The 19,934-nt window shown below is 34.2% G+C and overlaps 2 pseudogenes; both read right to left on the bottom strand.

Annotated features, from left to right (window-relative positions):
• Positions 1-7,964: 7,964 nt before the first annotated feature.
• On the bottom strand, positions 7,965-8,150 carry LOC129250963 (U2 spliceosomal RNA; annotated as a pseudogene).
• A 254-nt stretch (positions 8,151-8,404) lies between these two features.
• LOC129250972 (U2 spliceosomal RNA) lies at positions 8,405-8,588 on the bottom strand (annotated as a pseudogene).
• Positions 8,589-19,934: the final 11,346 nt, after the last annotated feature.

Genomic DNA, 19,934 nt, shown 5'->3' with positions numbered 1-19,934 from the left:
CATTCTAGGGTCCACGTTTTGGTCTCTATCTCGAGACCCTAGTCACCAACAGCTTCCATTTGATACCCATATTGTACATACACATCCGAAGGTTACCCGGGTCCACGTTTTGACCTATATCTCGAGCCCTATCCACCAATAGGTATCCAAACTATACGGAAAACATCTTCAATACCTTCTTAACAATGTGTGTAAGTTTGGTTTAATTCGGTGCAGACACGGCCGGTTAGCGAACACACACAAAAAGTTGACTTTATTTTATATTACATATAAGATTTTTTTCAGTTTGTGTCCGAAAAATCCAAATAACTTACGGAACCCTATTTTTTTCCAAAATAAAATGTAATCCATGTTACTCTTGGATAATGTAGTTTTCGAATGGTGAAAGAATTTTTAAAATCGGTCCAGTAGTTTTTGAGCCTATTCGTTACAAACAAACAAACAAACAAACAAACAAACAAAGTTTTCCTCTTTATAATATTAGTATAGATAAATTTCTAAATAACAGGTATTAGAAAAACCTGAATACACTATTTTAAATCAATTCTAATTAAACCAAATATAAAAAATTAAATAAAAATATCGAACAAATAAAAGTGTGTTTAGGCTTTGAACCTGAGTCAAATATGGGACGATGTACTGCATACACAACACGTCTTTCACGATTGCGCTAATCTATAATTAATATTAAACTTCTCTAAATCACTCATTTATTCGATTCGCAGTTTTATATGCACATATTCTGCGGTAGTTGAAAGTTTGTATGCGTAATTATATGCATATGTATGTGTGTATGCGCGTTTGGCTTTCTGGACGGATATTAAAATATTTTCTCATCAATATAATTTGGATTTGATGAAAGAGATTAAATACATATGTACATATTTTCTGTTTTGATTGATTTATATAAAAATCAAATAAAATATAAATTATACCGAAAGGAAATTTCGATTTATGAAATACAAAAAAAACAGTATTTTAAAGAAATTTTAATTAAAATAAACTCAAAAATTTTACCAAACTTTCCTGGTTTGAATTGTAAAAAAAAAAATGTGCAAGAAAAAAAATATGACTTCAGGACTTGAACCTGAATTAAATACGTGCCAAAAAACAAAACGAATAATTCCGCCGACTTTAGCTTCTGCACCACAAATGAACTGCCGCGCGATCTTCTTAATCGCAAATTTATTCGCTTCGCTGTGGGCATGAAATAAGTCGATTTCCTTAGTAGTGTGACGAAAAATCTTATGAACTTCCTCAGTAGTTTGGTAAACGCAGAAAATATCTGAATTCCTGTCCTAGCGTGGTAAGTAAATATAGAAACCCTCCACTCGCGTCACTCGCGTGGTAAATATCTGCAATTCCCACCTCGTGAGGAAAGTTGAATTTGAAATGACCTTAGTTTGAATCTACAAATTAGAACTCGAAAAAAGCTCATTTAACATTTGCTCCTTCTCATTGCATTAACATTCTCTGGTTATAGTGTGTTCATTAAGCTTTCTAAAGTCTATGACCAGAGAATGTTAATGCAATGAGAAGGTGCAAATGTTACTGTAAGCTTTTTTTAGTACAATTGAGATCTGAAAGATTTGTAATAAGGTCATTTAGCACACCGAGTTTATAGACACCTCACTGAATTTTGCCCACACAAAAATTAGAAACACCACACATCTTTCTCCTCAACACACAACACATTTCTCACCTCGACATTAAACCAATTAAATTTGTACTATTTTCGTATTTTTGAAATAATAAGCGAATACGTAAAATTTATTAATTACATATTTTTTTTTTTCAATTAATTACATTAAAAAAAGAAAAACCATTTTAAAAAATAAAATTTATAAAAAAAAGTTTGCACCGGGAATTGAACTCGAGTCTAACATGTGGCGAGGAAAAATAGGCGGTGCGTTTATTTCTTCGACTGCTTATTTTTTGACCATTTTGTTACTTTTGAAATGATAAGCGGATACATAAAATTTATTAAAAATTTTTTTACGATTACATTAAAAAAAAACTTAAAAACGAAAAAAAAAAAAATTGCAAAAAAAAATTTTTTTTAATTACATAATAAAAAAAGGTTTGCACTGGGAATTGAAATCGAGTCTAACATGTGGCGAGGAAAAATAGGCGGTGCATTTATTTCTTCGACTGCTTATTTTTTGACCATTTTGTTACTTTTGAAATGATAAGCGGATACATAAAATTTATTAAAAATTTTTTACGATTACATTAAAAAAACACATTTAAAAAAAAAAAAAAATTGGCGCCGAGAATTGATGCCGAGTCACATGGGGAGGATAAATACGCAGTGCGTTTATTTCTGCGCCTGCGTTGTGAACCAAGGTTTTGTGCATGTGCGCGACGCGAATTAATTTTAATAAAGTTCTGAAAATAATTCATGAAGTTTTTCATTACATACATTCATAAATGAACGTATACTCTATATGTACATAAATGATGGTATATGACAATATACATACATAATATGTATGTACATGTCAATAGGAGGTATTTGCATTAAGAAAAAAAAAACGGTTTAAGATAAATCAACACTTATTTTATATTGTATGTCAATTTATAGTTTATGTATTCGACAGCATTTACATACATATGTAGGTATGTACATTTGTATATGAAAAACAATAATGCACAAGCGCAAGAACATCATCTTCCTTTCATACATATGTACATATGCATGTATGCCCAAATAACCTTGACTTATGTATGTACACATGTCACAGCACATCACATTCTTACAAGAAATCAAATACACATACGCACTAGTGAACGAGTTTCTTCCTAACAAGTGCAAAAACAATTCTGCTCTATGTATGTATATATATCCACTTTATGTCCTAGCATATATACATACATACATATATACCTACTTGCCTTCTAAACTTCCTACAAAATAATTGTATTCATATGTTACTACATCCATGCACGTTCATACATTCAAGCATACATATACATATGCGCGAGCACAGCGCTCCCTTCTTGCTTCCGTGTACTTTTGTCTTTCACCAGTCGATATTCCTAATATTGTACTTACAAAAACACGATATGTACTTTGATAGACGCAAAAGCAACAGCAAGCGCAACGCCATGGCCGCTTTGCCACCGCACATTCTAAAATGTTCTAGAACACAACAAAAACACATACCTCACATGCGCATGTCGCCCAAAGCTAAAATCTAAGCCTAGCGACTACAAAAACAAAATACATTCGTAGACTCAGTCGCAGCGGCCATGATTCTATCAGCGACGGCGCTGAACAATTTAGAACAAAACAAAAAGTTCATTCATAAGTTAGAGCTCATATTTCAATTTCATTCATAAAACGAGCCGCCCATATGCCAATTTTCGCGACCATTCGAAAATAGTCAATATTGGAATATTTCGCGTGGAATTATTTGCCAATATTTGATAAATCTTAAATTTTTGTCATGTCGAGTGGCCGCGGCTCCGTATGTATGTATGCACCCTTATATGTATGTAAATATGTCTTCTAACTGTGCGACAGTCGCGAGTTAATGCGACTTCCAGCGAATCACACATTGCTGTCCGCAAAGCCGCATATATGTACCTTATGATCAGAAAGTACCGGGAATGTTTAAATTAAACAAAACAGAGTTAAATGTAAGGCAAATTTATATTATCTCCTTCAAAATATGACCCGTCTGAAGCAACACACATGTGCCAACGTTTAACCCACTCCTCCAAACACCCCCGGCGGGCCGATTTGTATTCTCTTTGAGCGCGTTATCATCATGCAAAATCTGAGAATTGTTTGCTCACATTTCCGGCGGTTTGCAACACACAGCATCTCTCTAAGGTTTCAAAACGGATAAATAATATTCTCTGTTGACTGTCTGGCCCGATGGAAGGTACTCATGGACTATGCCTTGGCAATCGAAGAAAACAGTAAACATCACCTTCCCGGTTCTTTTTGCTCATAGGGTATACATATCCCATCTTTTCACTGACGGACAAGAAGACGGTCGCAGTTGTTGTTTTTTGTAAGCATACATTTTGCGTTCGTTGAAGGTTTGCATATATTTATATACATATGCGTGTATGCGCGTTTGGCTTTCTGGATGCATCCATGGATATTAGAATATTTTCTCATCAATATGTGTATGTAAGTAGTTCAGATTTGACTGAAGAGATTAAATATAGGAATGCATATTCATATGATTGACTTTATGGCTGTTTTACATATAAATTAATTCAAATGAATAATGTTATATAGAAAATAAATTTCTAAATAATATAACTGGTATTAGAAAAACCTGAATACACTATTTTAAATCAATTTCAATTAAACCAAATATAAAAAATGAAATAAAAATATCGAACAAAAAACTGTGCACAAGATTTGAACCTGAGTCAAATATAAGACGATGTACTGCATACACAACACGTCTTTCACGATTGCGCTAATCTATAATTAATATTAAACTTTTCTAAATCACTCATTTTCTAAATCACTCACATATTCTGCGTTAGTTGAAAGTTTGTATGCGTAATTATATGCATATGTATGTATGTGTGTATGCGCGTTTGGCTTTCTGGACGGATATTAGAATGATATTTTCTCATCAATATAATTTGGATTTGATAAAAGAGATTAAAGACATATGTACATATTTTCTGTTTTGATTGATTTATATAAAAATCAGGTCATATCCAGTGTGAACTATTTTATACCGAAAAGAAATTTCCATTTATGAAATACAAAAAAAACAGTATTTTAAAGAAATTTTAATTAAAATAAACTCAAAAATTTTACCAAACTTTCCTGGTTTGAATTGTATATTAAAAAAAAAATGTGTAAAAAAAAAAATGTCTTCAGGACTTGAACCTGAATTATATACGTGCCAAAAAACAAAACGAATAATTCCGCCGACTTTAGCTCCTGCACCAAAAACTAACTGCCGCGCGGCCTTCTTAATCGCAAATTTATTCGCTTCGATTTCCTTAGTAGTGTGCCGAAAAATCTTATGAACTTCCTCAGTAGTTTGGTAAGCGCAGAAAATATCTGAATTCTTGTCCTAGCGTGGTAAGTAAATATAGAAACCCTCCACTCGCGTCACTCGCGTGGTAAATATCTGCAATTCCCCACTCGTGAAGATAGTTGAATTTGAACTGACCTTATTATGAATCTATAAATTAGAACTCGAAAAAAGCTCATTTAACATTTGCTCCTTCTCATTGCATTAACATTCTCTGGTTGAAGGGATTCAACAAAGTTTTACAGACACCAGACAGACAGACTAACTACATATGTATATAATTTTGGATGATTTGGAAAAATTCAAATATATAGATCATATTAAAATTCTTTGCTTCTAATCACCAACAAATTCTTATCGACTGCTGCTAAATTTACATAATTCAGCCCCTCACTGCTAATTTTTGTTGAAAAATGTGTCTATGGTGAAATTGTCTTCGCGAGACGAGTACCCCTCGAAATGAAGAAGCTAATGGGTAACGTTATCGAAGCAACAATTTTGAAAGGGAAGTATAATGGAGAAGACATTTTCATACCCTGAATTCCACTGATTCCGACGGATTTACCATTCGATCTCAAACGTTTGCAGTTCCCTATTCGCCTTGCCTCCGCTATGACAAATAATAAGGCGCAAGGACAGTCTCTACAAATGTGCGGTATTAATTTAGAATACCCAATTTTTTCTCATGGACAATTGTATGTAGCTTGCTCACGAGTTGGCAAACCATCGTCATTATTCACGCGAAAGATGAAAAACCAAAAACGTTGTCTACCAAAAAGTGTTACAATAAAGTTCGAATGAAATTGTATCAAAGAATTTGCTTTGTTTCGTATTAATTTTATTCTCTTTCAGCAAATCATTGAATTTATCGTCTAGCGAAGCGGGCGAGGGTACGCTAGTTTACATATATTATGATAGTTATATTTGTGCAAAAGTTCAATTACATCTTCAATTCTTATAGTGTTACAAATGTATGTATGTGCACACGCACTGCAGCCACAATGACCTATCTCACGACGCATTGCCTTATCATATTTATGTACTTTTGAATATGCATTTTTTGTTCCTTTGCCAAACGAATCTTTTTTCAATTTACATATGTATTTTACAGGGAATAATTCATATATGTATGAATTTATAGATAGTATAAAACTTTGAAATTTAAAATAAATAAAATAAAACTTCAAAGAAACATATTTGCATACATATGTATATGGGACAACTAAGTTCTATTGCATCTTTAATAAATATAGTGTTGCACGCATATGTATGCACTGAAGCAACATGACCTACCTCACGAGCATCGCCTTATCATATTTCATGCAATAATTAGGAAGTAAATATTCGAATGATAGAATTCCTGCAAATGCTAAAAAAACTTCTTCTGCATATGCATCGACGTGTGTGCATGTGCGTATATGCACACTTGATCCCTACTATACCTATCTATATCTATATCTATATCTATATCTATATCTATATCTATATCTATATCTATATCTATATCTATATCTATATCTATATCTATATCTATATCTATATCTATATCTATATCTATATCTATATCTATATCTATATCTATATCTATATCTATATCTATATCTATATCTATATCTATATCTATATCTATATCAATTGATCAAATCAATAAATTCTGTATACAAAACGCTTCATTACCAGGCACACAGGAAGATGGCATATGCAAACATAAATATGTGAATTCAATTCAAGCAAAACAATGCTTATTAATATACACATATGCAAGTGACATATATACTTTATATATGTCGACTACATACATGACTCCATTCCCGAAAGTCTCTCACATTTCGTCTCTTATACTCAGAGATAGGAGCCCGAAGTGTGGGTGATGAAGTAAGAAAAATAATATTAAGTTATTAGTATTGATTAAGCAGTAAAAGTGAAATAAAGTGAATATCTAAACCAAAACTTTTGTTTAAATCTTTCTGGCGCAGTCGGTAGGATCTGTGAAAAAGATCCTAATAAAAAACGAATCTACGTAAATACATGTTCCTTGCGAAGAAGTGTAAATTATTATTTTTATTTTTAAATATCCGTTCTGAAGAAAAAAAAAAAATAAATAAAAATAGAAATAAGTTTGTTCAATAAAATGTTTAAGAATCAAAACAAAATATTGAAAATTGGAAAGCTAAAACGAAAAACGAATGAAAAAGATAGATACATGGTGCACACATATAATGTTTAAAAATTGAAATACTAAAACAAACCAAAAAAAAAAAAGACTTAATTAGGAAAACTTACGATCGCATCGGAATCGGCCTTCATTTAACCTTCAATGCACATTTGCTTTGGATAATAGGCTTTGGTGTGACTTTGAATTGACCTTTCGCGCATTTCTCCACTTCAACAAATAGTGACGAGAAAAGTTCCGATTCTGAATGGATGCTTAGAAGAGCGACGTATGTAAAGTAAAAAGTGAGATTCGAGAGTAACTTCATCAATAAGCAATTAGTTAGAAAGAGCAGTAAGTAGTGATACATTGATAACAAAAGTGACAAGAAAAAAAAAAACAAAAAAAAAAAAAAAATAAAACCAGTCTAACGGTTAGACTTGATAGAAGTGAAACCTTCCGTAAAACAAACTGAGAGAGAATAAGACGAAAGCAGCATTAGGAGCGGGATAATTATAGGTTCATTATAATATTGCTATAAAGTTCATATTTTATTTTCTTCATTTTATCATTATTCATCCTCAATGTTTTCAATTTCAACAAATGATACGAGTGGCTTATGATAGATAAAATATGATACAAATGCTTTGGTTTCGATGTTGTCAAAAAAAATACCCAAACGGACCGAAGAAACAGACTTACAAATTTCTTCCATTTTCGTCTACTTGTATTCATATAAAAATTTATGTCTCTTCCCACCAAAGCTAAATGTATTAGTATATTTCTTCTTGTATTTATTCAAGGCTGAAATCCCGGCGGTACTGCAATACCGGGCCAACCCGTGGCAGAGGTGCAGAGCAAGCCCCTAAAACACTCCGCCCATTTTCAAAAATTAGTTTAACATTTGTTGTCCTCCGATGGAGGATCTATCAGATGTTAAGCTGATAACCACACTATCTAGTCAATACATTTTAAATAATAAACCTTTTGAGAATTACACGCTCACAAAAAAAAAAATTAATGTACGAAATATTTATACCGATTCACTTAAACTGACTTTCAGTATCTAAACCAAAAATAGATAAGCCAAAAAACTGTTTTCAATAAATAATCAGAAATGTCCTACAATGCAAATTTCAAAAAAAAAAATTCCATTTTCGTCTACATGTATTCATATAAAAATTTATGGCTCTTCCCACCAAAGCTAAATGTATTAGTATATTTTTTTTTGTATTTATTCTAAGCCGAAATCCCGGCGGTACTGTAATACCGGGCCAACCCGTGGCAGAGAAGGAGCAAGCCCCTAAAACACTCCGCCCATTTCCAAAAATCGGTTTAACATTTGTTGTCCTCCGATGGAGGATATATCAGATGTTAAGCTGATAACCACACTACCTAGTCAATACATTTTAAATAATAAACCTAATAAAACTTTTGAGAATTACACGCTCACAAAAATTATTTATATCAACATATAATATAACGCTTCGTAACTAAATAACTTTTAGGCCAGCGGCGACAGCATGGCGCGGTAGCCGAGCGACTAGCAATGTGAGCTTCCGATCCAAAATCCTTGGTTCGAATCACAAGAAAAACTAAAAGTTATTTTTATTTAGTTCGTCGCTACTTTTATATCAACATATAATATAACGCTTCGTAGCCAAGTTGGTCGCTTTTTTCGTTTCACTTTTCCTCAAATCACTCCCAACGATTCTAAAGAAGTTTTCACTTCAAAAAAACAACAACATTTGTTACTTGAGTTTACTTTTGGTTGGTGTAACTTCCGTTGACTTCGGGTGACTTTCAATTGATCTTGGCCGCAGTTACTAAAATAAACAATTTTGTACAACTAAGAGCGTAAGAAACGAAAATACGTGTTGTGCCGAATGCAATGCTTAGTAACAACAAAATCATTGTTTAGCTTTCACTCTCAGTAGATTTACATTTGCACTTTGGTGTTGTTACGTTTAATATAGTGAGAAAGTAAAAACTACAAACTGCTAACTACAAAAAAAAAAAAAAAATAAAAATAAAAAATAAAAAATATATATACATATAAAATAAATAAATGGACTTAAATGAAGAGTTAGAAAACTTGAATGAGTATATTAGCGCTGAAACAAAAACAAACATGGCTGAGGAACAAAAACAAAGAGAACTAGTTATGCAAAATATTCAGTTAATTCAGCCTTTTGATGGTGATGTAAACTATTTAGCACTATATATTGACAGCATTGATTCCATATTGCCTGAGGTTGTACCAACGCAACCAGCAGAGCGAGCTTTTTATTTCAATTGCATTTTATGTACTTTACGAGGGGCAGCGTTGGACGTCGTAAGAAGGGAGCAGCCGTCAAATTGGACAATCCTAAGAGAACTTTTGGTTGATGAGTTCGGGGAACATACCCCAATTCCGACTCTTATATTGCAAGTTAGTAATATAAAATTAAGAAGTAATGTTCGTATTCTATGTGAAGAAATAAATTATGAAATTTGTAGAATTAAAGATTGCATTAAATTAAAACCTGTAAGTAGCTCTACTAAAACATTTTTGATAAATGAATTAGAACAACTAAGTTTGAAAACCCTCAAAAGAGAATTGCCTAATCATTTAACAGCATTAATTAATGCTAATCTAGCAACTAGTGTAAAATCTGCAATTAAAATTTTAAAAGAGAATGATGCATTTGATTATGAATATAAACGGGATGTAAGAAACAGTTCAAGGGCTCCCCATTACTCTAATAATAATAGATTTCAAAAAGGTGGATTTGTGAACTCTACTTTAACCGGTAGAAATCATCACTATCAAACATTAAATAATAACAACTTTCATACAAGAGGAGTCCCATCAGATAATACTAATTTAAGCCATAATCAATCCAGGCAGATAAATGTAGGCCAATTTTGCGCACAAAAGCATTGCCCTCATTTATTTAATAGCCCTACTAGCGCAATTCCAAGCAATGTCTTGCAAACGAATTCATTGCAAGCCGGAAAGTTTAGCCCGGCTGACTCAAACCAGTCTAGAATACGTAGATACGGTCAACCTGAACCAATGGATCACGATGATTCGAATTTTCAATTAGAAGCCTCGGAGAACTACCCTCAATTAAATTGACACTCAACAACAAAAAGATAAAATTTTTAATACATACGGGATCGTCTGTTAGTTTAATTAAACCATGCATACTCAGCAATGAAGCAATTAAAGTAAAGCCAATAATTTGAAAAACTGCAACCGGAAAAGTCGTGCTAGACAAAGTGCAGGAAGCAATTGCGTTTAATAAGCAAAATTTAAAATTCTATGTGTACAATTTTTCTAACAACTACGAAGGACTTTTAGGTTATGATATACTGAAAAAATTAAATTCGAAAATAAATCTTGAAAATAACACTCTTCATTTAAGTGGAATGCTTTCTAAGTTTTCAGATAGCAAGAACTCCTTAGAGAATTTTGATAGTCTTCTAAATATTATAAATGATGACGACGAAGAAACAAAATTTAGATTAAGCCATTTAAATATCGAGAAATGTAAAAGCCTCAAAGGGTTATTAAACAAATTTAAACACATATTTTATAAGGATGGAGACCACCTTACTTTTACCCACAAAATTAAACATAGAGTCAAAACAATTCATGAGGACCCTATATATGTGAAATCTTACCGATATCCGGAAGTGCAAAGCGGAAGTGGATAAGCAAATAATGGAAATGCTGAAGCAAGAAATTATTTGCCATACCGATTCTCCGTACTCTGCACCGCTATGGGTTGTGCCTAAAAAGCCAGATCACTCTGGGAATGATAAATGGAGAATAGTTTTCGACTTTCGTAAGTTAAACACATTACCGTAGACGATAGGTACCCGATCCCAAACATGGATGAAATTTTAGGTAAGTTGGGTAAATGTATGTACTTTTCTACCTTGGACTTGGCACAGGGTTTCCACCAAATAGAAATGGACCCTGCCGACAGAAAGAAGACTGCTTTCTCTACGCAAGGAGGTCACTACGAATTTCTACGTATGCCACTTGGGCTGAAAAATGCCCCAGCCACATTCCAAAGGCTGATGAATACAGTATTGGAAGGGTTAATTGGTAAGAATTGTATGGTGTATTTAGATGATATTGTCATTTTTAGCACGTCCCTTCAGGAGCACATCGAATCGCTCGATAAAGTTTTCCAAAGATTATTCGATGCTAACCTTAAAGTAAAGCTTGCTAAGTGTGAGTTTCTGAAACACGAAACAGAGTTCTTGGGGCACATAGTAACCCCAGAAGGTATAAAGCCAAATCCGAATAAAATTAAAGCGATATTAAATTATCCTGTACCTCAAACAGAAAAACAGATTAAACAGTTTTTGGGTTTGGCTGGATTTTATCGCAAATTTATTAAAAACTTTGCCAAAATTACCAAACCGCTGACAAACTGTTTAAAAAAGGGAAATAGGATAAATTCGCAGGATAAAGAATACCTAAATGCCATAGATACTATAAAAATATTGATTACAGAAGATCCTATATTAGTGTACCCAAATTATGAAAAACCATTTACGCTAACTACAGACGCTTCTAACGTCGCCTTAGGGGCAGTGTTAAGCCAACAAAGCCATCCTATTTGCTTTGCGAGCCGCACTCTGAATAAGCATGAACTTCACTACTCTACGACAGAAAAAGAGTTATTAGCAATGGTTTGGGCCACTAAATATTTTAGACCATATTTGTTTGGTAGGAAATTCACTATAAATAGCGATCATAGACCACTTCAATGGCTACATAATTTGAAACAGCCAAATGCAAAGCTGCAAAGGTGGAAGATTCGCCTCAATGAGTATGACTTCGACGTGAAATACATCCCGGGAAGGGAAAATCATGTTGCAGATGCACTTTCTCGCATTAAAGTTGAGGAATGTTGATAAATGGGGTTATTGACTCCCCATCGCTACTCGAGAAAATCTATTTCAATATTCCTCAGCGAAATTTACGGAATCATGATTTTTTCTGGTTAGGGATGGCAAGAACTAATTATGCGTCCAATGCTCCGATTTCTAGAACTCTGGGCGATTTTAATTCGCTTCCAAATCATACTGGCTTGGATTTCTGCTCCACAAAGAATCACTTCAAATTGGTTCTAAATGAATTGTTGAACTAAATTCTTAGTATTTATCTAATCTTCTTCTGTAAATTATAAAAAATGTATTCTTTTTCTTTCACTCATTATAATTGAAACTAGTTAATTATAAGTTTAATTTTACTTTGATTAATTTATTTAGCATTAATCTGTTTTCATAGTCTGTAAGAAACACTGTATTTTTAGACTATTAATGAATTAAATAAATAAATAAATAAATAAATAAATGTAATGTAGAAGAAGATAAAATCGCTTCTAATTGTGCAACCATTCATTCCGCTGATGAGGACAGCGAAAGTTTTATTCACATAACTGAAAGACCCTTAAATGTACATAAAAATCAACTCAAAATAGTAAGAGGAAAACAAAGTAGTAGCAACACAAAAAAGTTTTCACGAATAATTTTACTTTGGTTACGTATAAAGATCTAACCACAGATTATATAGGGTGATCAATCATGAGGTGCTTTTTTCAATAGTTAAAAAAAAACAAAAATGTAAATTATGTTCAAAACCTTTATTTATCATTTGAAAGGACATTCTTTGACATTTACTTTTTGAATATGACTTCATTCAAATGTTGGCCGCAACTACGCTTAAGGTGGTCCATTCTGAAGGTCCAATTTTCAATCACTCGTTCGAGCATTTCGACTGGTATGTCGTGAATAACACGCGTAATGTTGGCTTCCAGAGCTTCAATCGTAGCTGGTTTATCAGCATAGACCTTGGACTTCACGAATCCCCAAAGAAAAAAGTCCAAAGGTGTGATATTACAAGATCTTGGTGGCCAACTCACAGGTCCTAAACGTGAAATCAGCTGCTCTCCGAAATGACTTCTCAATAAAGTCATTGTTTCACGAGCTGTATGGCAAGTGGCTTGTCACAGAACGCTGATTTTCATAATACAGTTGAACAATTTGTAGACGTTGTTGCGGTGTGAGTCTTTCCATGATGAAATGCCAAACGCTGTTCAACAAATCCGTCGATACGAACGTTAGGAAATGACAAATATGGTATAATGTGTTTATCTAATATACTTGTTAGCTCATTGAGTAGGTTCGTTTAGGTATGTATACGTTTCTTACGGGACGATTTTTTCATTCTAGACGAGATATGCCAGTTATTTGTTTATTTATTTAGACTAATACAACAACGACAGGTTATATTCTACGGTTAGATACTAATAGTATTACATTATAATGCATTAAAATTGATGCAAATTGAACCTAACACTACATTATTGATGAAGGGTAAAATTTAAAGAAAAAGAAAGAGTTATACAAGAATTTAGCCTCTACTTCTCTTTAGAGACCAATGACGCGGATTAAATAGTGATAATTATAATTTACTGTATATACTACTTAACTAATGTTATTTTAAAGTGCAAAGTTTTTTTAGTACGCCTGATATTATTTATGCGAGAGCAATGGCGGCCGCCGTAGCCGAATGGGTTGGTGCGTGATTACCTTTCGGAATTCACAGAGAGATCGTTGGTTCGAATCTCGGTGAAAGCAAAATTAATAAAAACATTTTTCTAATAGCGGTCGCCCCTCGGCAGGCAATGGCAAACCTCCGAGTGTATTTCTGCCATGAAAAAGCTCCTCATAAAAATATCTGCCGTTCGGAGTCGGCTTGAAACTGTAGGTCCCTCCATTTGTGGAACAACATCAACACGCACACCACAAATAGGAGGAGGAGCTCGGTCAAGCACCTAACAGAAGAGTACGCGCCAATTATTTATTTTTATTTATTTAATGGGAAGAGTGTTCGAGTGGGTTTGCAATTTTTTTGAGATATAATATTTTACCCTACTTTTTCTACTAAGGGTATTTGAAGATCTCTATGTATGTATGTTAGTGTTTATGACATACCATGGGGCTACTGGTATTGTTCTTAGTACTTTGGATTGCAGACTGCATATGATGTATTATATTACAAGCATATAAGTATACAGGGTTTGATTGAAAAGTAATGAGCCTTATTTTTTTAAGCAGTTTTATTAAACCTTTTGGCTTATAGAATTAATATTCTTCAAAATAGGACCATTGAGCGTCAATACACCGCTGGTAGCGGTCCTTCCACTGCAGGAAACATTTTTTAAACGCATCCTCCGGAATCGCGTTCAATTCGGTTTTCAGTGTTTTGGATCGCCTCGATGGAGTCGCATCTCAAGTTTTCCGGTCACGATTTTCCGCACATTGTAATAAGTTAAATTTCACTCTTCACTGATCTCACGTAGACTAGCACGACGGCCAATGTTTAAAAATTCACCAACCCGGTTCACATCTTCGTCTGTTTGCGTCGTCGAAGGCCTTCCAGATCACTGTTCGTCTTCGATGTCGTCCCGGCCTTCCTTGAACGAATTGTGCCGTTTTACCTGGGCACTGGACAGAGAGTGGTCCCCGTAAGCCTCCTTGAGTAGCCCAATGGTTTCGGTACTCGTTTTGTTTAGCTTTACGCAAAAAATTAACTGCACCGCTGTTGCCAGCGAACTGGGACCAGTTTCTATTGGAAGGGGAAGGTCCAACGATCATTTTCGCCCACCAGCCGATTTGGTTGATCGCTTGGCAGACGCTTCGCGCGGGAAGGCTCATTACTTTTCAATCAAACCCTGTACTTTTGAATCAAACCCTGTAATTATGTCAGTATAGGGTTTTGCAATCAGAGGTGTTATTTTGATATTCAAAGAAAAAAACGGACACGCTTACAAGACAATATCTTTTCATGAAATTTTCCATAACCATTTTGCAAAGTGGCTGCTCTATGTCCTCGATAGCATCACGAATTCCATCTTTGAGGTCTTGAATCGACCCTGGACTTTTGGCGTTGACCGTCTCTTTCATGTGGCCCCAAAGAAAAAAGTCACAAGGTGTTAAATCACAATATCTCGGTGGCCAATTGTGATAACCTCTTCGAGAGATAACACGGTCCGGAAACTTTTCCCGTAAAAGATCAATAGTTTCGTTACCTGTGTGGCATGTAGGGCCGTCTTGTTGAAAATAAACGTTGTTCAAATCAATACCATCCAATTCTGGCCTAAAAAATCGTTAATCATCTCTCGATAGCCTTTTATATTTTTAATTAACACCTGTTATTAGCAAACCCTTTAGAAGGGATAGTGCTCCAAAGTTGTACACCACGGTACATTAAATAATTTATTTATTTCCGAACGTTTTGAAACATGGCTCCCCTTCGTTTTTCAAAACTTGTTTTAGTTTCTTCTCCGCGTTCTCTTCAGGCCATAAATTTAGTTTAGAAAATTACTTTCATTCAATTCAAAGTAAAAAATGTGTGAAAATATTACAAAATTAAGGATCAATTTACTATTGCTCAATATCACAAGCTAGTGCCTTGACTATGGCCTTGAGAACGTCTAGAAACGAGTCGCAAGCTGCCCGACAATGATTCAGCGCCTCGAGACTGGTGAATCTTTTAGTTTGGACTTTGCTCTCAAAAATGGCCCAAAGAGAATAATCCATTGGATTCGCGACTGGTGTATTTGAGAGCCATTATGTGGACGTTATGAAGTTCAGAACGTTGTTTTTTAGCCATTCTTTGTTCCCTCGAGCTTTGTGAGACGGTGCCGAGTAGTGTTGAAACGTCCATGATCTGCCACGGAAATATCCGTTTGCTCACGGCTTCAAAGCCACCTCCAGAATACTTTCCCGATTATATTTTGGATTTTCGCATTTACCTTGACACCAGGCTCGGTGAAAACGATTGGAGAGAGTCCGTCTGCGGTTACAGTGGCTCAAACATTACCTGTGACGAGTACTGGAAGTTGTGAGACGGCGCCGAGTCCTGTTGAAACGTCCATGATCTGCCACCGAAATGTCTGTTTGCTCACGGCTTCAAAGACACCTCCAGAATATTTTCCCGATTATATTTTGGATTTTCGCATTTACCTTGACACCAGGCTCGATGAAAACGATTGGAGAGGGCCCGTCTGCGGTTACAGTGGCTCAAACATTACCTGTGACGAGTACTGCCTCCTGGTGGCCAAGCGATGACTCGCATGAACGTACGGTTCGCTTTGAAAAATTTTCTCATCAGAAAACACAATGTTCGGAAGTTGACAGCTTTCGGCCAAGCGAAGCAACTCCTTCACTCTCTCAAGTCTGACATGTTGCTGCTTTGGTGTGAGGCCATACGCTTTTTGCGCATTTTTCAGTATGCGGCAGATGCTACGGTCAGATATTTACAGTTTTTTTGCCGTTTGATTGGCACTTCCTCGAGGACTTCGCTCGAGCCGCTTCTTTATTGTTTGAACCATGTCACGTGACGTTGCAGCCTTTTGATCGGTAAAATGCTTCCGCGTGCTTGTAATCAATACTCTGGACTGTCATTTAGCCAACTAACAGACAGCTGATGCCCATGCATCTGCTTTTCTTTTTGAGCAGTTTTTTTCTGCCATAGGGTTTTTGTAGCCATCACTGCAACTAACCTTCATATCTAGCTTTCTTGAATGGTATTTTGACTGTCTCGGGGGCACAAAATCAAGACGGTTTCGTCTGTGGGTAATGGTATTATAAAGTTGTTGGCATTTATTTAGCATGAACCTCATGTATGTCTTGCATTAAAATTGCCACCTGTTTAAAAGCGGCACCCCAATGTGTGTTGCTGAAATTTTTGAGTTTATGGCACGATTTTCTAGGCATACTGAAGTGATTTGCATACACTTGGCAAATTAAAGTTCGAGAGAGTATTGATATTGTGAAAAGTCTTTATTATCGGGGAAGAACTTTAGAGCAAACCTGCCGACCAAAGGTTCCTTTTAAATAAAACATTTTTTTTTTATTTAGTTAGGGCAAATGACTGCCTTCCAACCACCAGGCTAAGACTGAATTGACCGCCTTCTGATAGAATGGCTTTATTTTATACTTTCTTTTTCTCTTCTCATCAATAAAATATATAATTACAACTAAACATTGTTACAAGTAAAAATCAATAACAAAATTATAAATATAAATACTATACAATAAAATTTTGCTTAAGCTGACTTAAATTTAAATGGGTCTCTGAACTTGACAGTAAGCTATGGTTTTGCTTTGGAGTGAGGTATCATATGACAGAAAAAATGTATTTGGCGTGTGCCTTTATGTTATGTGTTTCAAAAAAAAAAGAAAAAAATTTTTGTCATTGAAATTAAAGTGTTTATTTGACAACAATGGCATTGACATTGAAATGGTTTAAATAATTTAAGTTTGAGTTCATTTACCTATTAAAAATATATTTAAAGAATTCCAAAGAAGTTTGAAAGTGAAGTGAAGGTTAAGATTGAAAATTACAGTGCTAAAAAATTTAGTTAAATTGTGGCAGTTCAGTAGTTTTCAATAAAAATAATTTTATGACTTTAAAAGTTTCTTAGTATATTTAAATTTATATTTAATTGTATGTTTTATAATAAATTGTTCTTTAATTTATTCAATATGATAACATTTAAGGTGATTTTGTATTTCTTAACGGTATTATTATGATATTCCTTAAGCTTATTGTTAATTTGTAATACAGAATTGACTCCTTTACGCTCCACTATGAGATAAGGGCCATGATATGGACTTTGCTGTTTGCTTCTAGTTTCTAGTTTTACAAATACCCAGTCACCTACTTTTAATTCTGATGTGCTACTGCTCTTGTCATATAGTTCTTTTCTCTTATGTTTTGTTAGTTTTATCAGCTCTTGTGCCCTAAGAAGTGGCTCTTTTAGTCTAAGTTTCATCTCATTTGCGTAATTGTTTAAGTTATATACTGGTTGATTGTCCTTGATTATGTCAGTTGGTAAGCGTGGAAGTTTTCCGTATATTAACTTGTACGGTGAAAATTCCGTCCTATGTTCGGTGTGGTATTAAAAGCAAATGCAAAATAAGGTAGCCATTCGTGATTTTCTACGAAGTGTAACAGAAATTCATTTAGGACTCTGTGACTCCTTTCAACTGTTATTGTCTGATGGTGATAGGGTGCTGAAAAGGTCTGCTTTATATTTAGTATTTCGCATATATATTTCATTAATTCATTTGCAAACTCTGTACCTCGATCAGATTTTAATGTATTAAAAAGTCCGTATTTTAGTATAACCTGTTCTACTAGTGCCTTTGCGATAGAAATTGCTTCTTTAGTTTTCATTGGGAATAAGATTACGTATTTTGTCAGTTCGCATCTTAAATTTTCAAATCTTGTACTAGGTGTGTCCGTTATTGTCATTTTTTCTTTTATATATGTACTTTGTCTGTTTGTTTCGAGTACATTCTTTACAACTGTTTATATATTGTTTTATTATTTTTCTCATGTTCTTCCATATGTATTTTTGTTTAAATTTTAAGATAGTTTTTCTTATACCCAGGTGTCCTCCTAGTGCAGAGTTGTGATACTCAAATTATAAATTTTTTATAATTTCCTCGTCATTTATTTATTTTGGGGCTTTATATAAAATTATTCTTAAGGGTCTTAAATTTTGTTCTAATTTTTCAGTTTGCAACTTGTTGAATGCTTTCTTAAAATTTTCAATATTCATTTCTTTTAATAAATTATCTTTTTCTATCGTTAGCTTTTCTATATTTCTTTTAGTCGCTATTGATGATAGTTTCACCATGATTGAAACGTATTTCAGAGGCTTTCATTTTTTCTTCGTATACGAATTTTAATCTTTTTATATTTCTTATATCGGCTATGGACGTACAATCCCAAATGTGAAGTTGGCCTGAATTCGAATGAGAGTTGTAGTTCTCCTTGTCTACCCTGGTGTTATTTTTGGCAGACATTACCCTTGTTATTACAAACATTTTATTATTTTCATCACAATCCGTTGGTATCATTTTTTTTAGTATGTCTGAGTCTATCTTTATTCGTGATAATGCATCGGCATTTGTGTTCATTTTGCCTTGCTTGTAGACTATTTCGAAATCATAGTCTGACAAATAAAATCTAATCCGCATCATCTTGGACGAAGGATTTTTGTGTGAAAATAAGGAGATAAGTGGTCTGTGGTCCGTTACCACGGTGAATTTTCTACCCATTAGGTATGGACGGAAGAAATTTATTCCCCAGTGAATCGCGAGTAGTTCTTTTTCTATGACCGATTTATTTATATCATGTTTTACTAAAGTTTTGCTTGCATATGATATAGGCAAATCTTTTCCTATTTCTCCTTGACTAAGTACTGCACCGAGTGCGAAATTAGATGCGTCTGTTGTGAGCACAAATGGTTGCTCGAAATTTGGATATTTTAAGATAGGTGGATTGATTAGTTTTCCTTTTAGTGATTCGAATGCTTTCTGACATTCGTCAGTCCAATCAAATACTTGCCCCTTCTTTACAAGATTATTTAGGCACTTGGTTATTTGAGCAAAATTGTGTACAAAACGTCTATAAAATTGCAAAAAGCTACAAATCTCCTAACCTCGTCACTATTTTTGGATACCCCGCTTCACTTCAAATTTTGATGGGTCTGTTTTTGTGCCATCTTGCGTGATCAGATGCCCTAGGTACACGACTTCGGATTTTAAAAATACGCACTTTCTCGCATTTAGTTTTGAGTTATATTTTCGTAGTCTTTCAAAAACTGCAATTAAATTACTGTTGTGGTGTTTTAGACTACAGCCAAACACTATAATATCGTCTACGTATAAAAGTACAT

The sequence above is a fragment of the Anastrepha obliqua genome, chromosome 6 (assembly GCF_027943255.1).
Source record: "Anastrepha obliqua isolate idAnaObli1 chromosome 6, idAnaObli1_1.0, whole genome shotgun sequence".
NCBI lineage: Eukaryota > Metazoa > Arthropoda > Insecta > Diptera > Tephritidae > Anastrepha > Anastrepha obliqua.
This window is presented reverse-complemented; position numbering and strand designations above follow the sequence as displayed.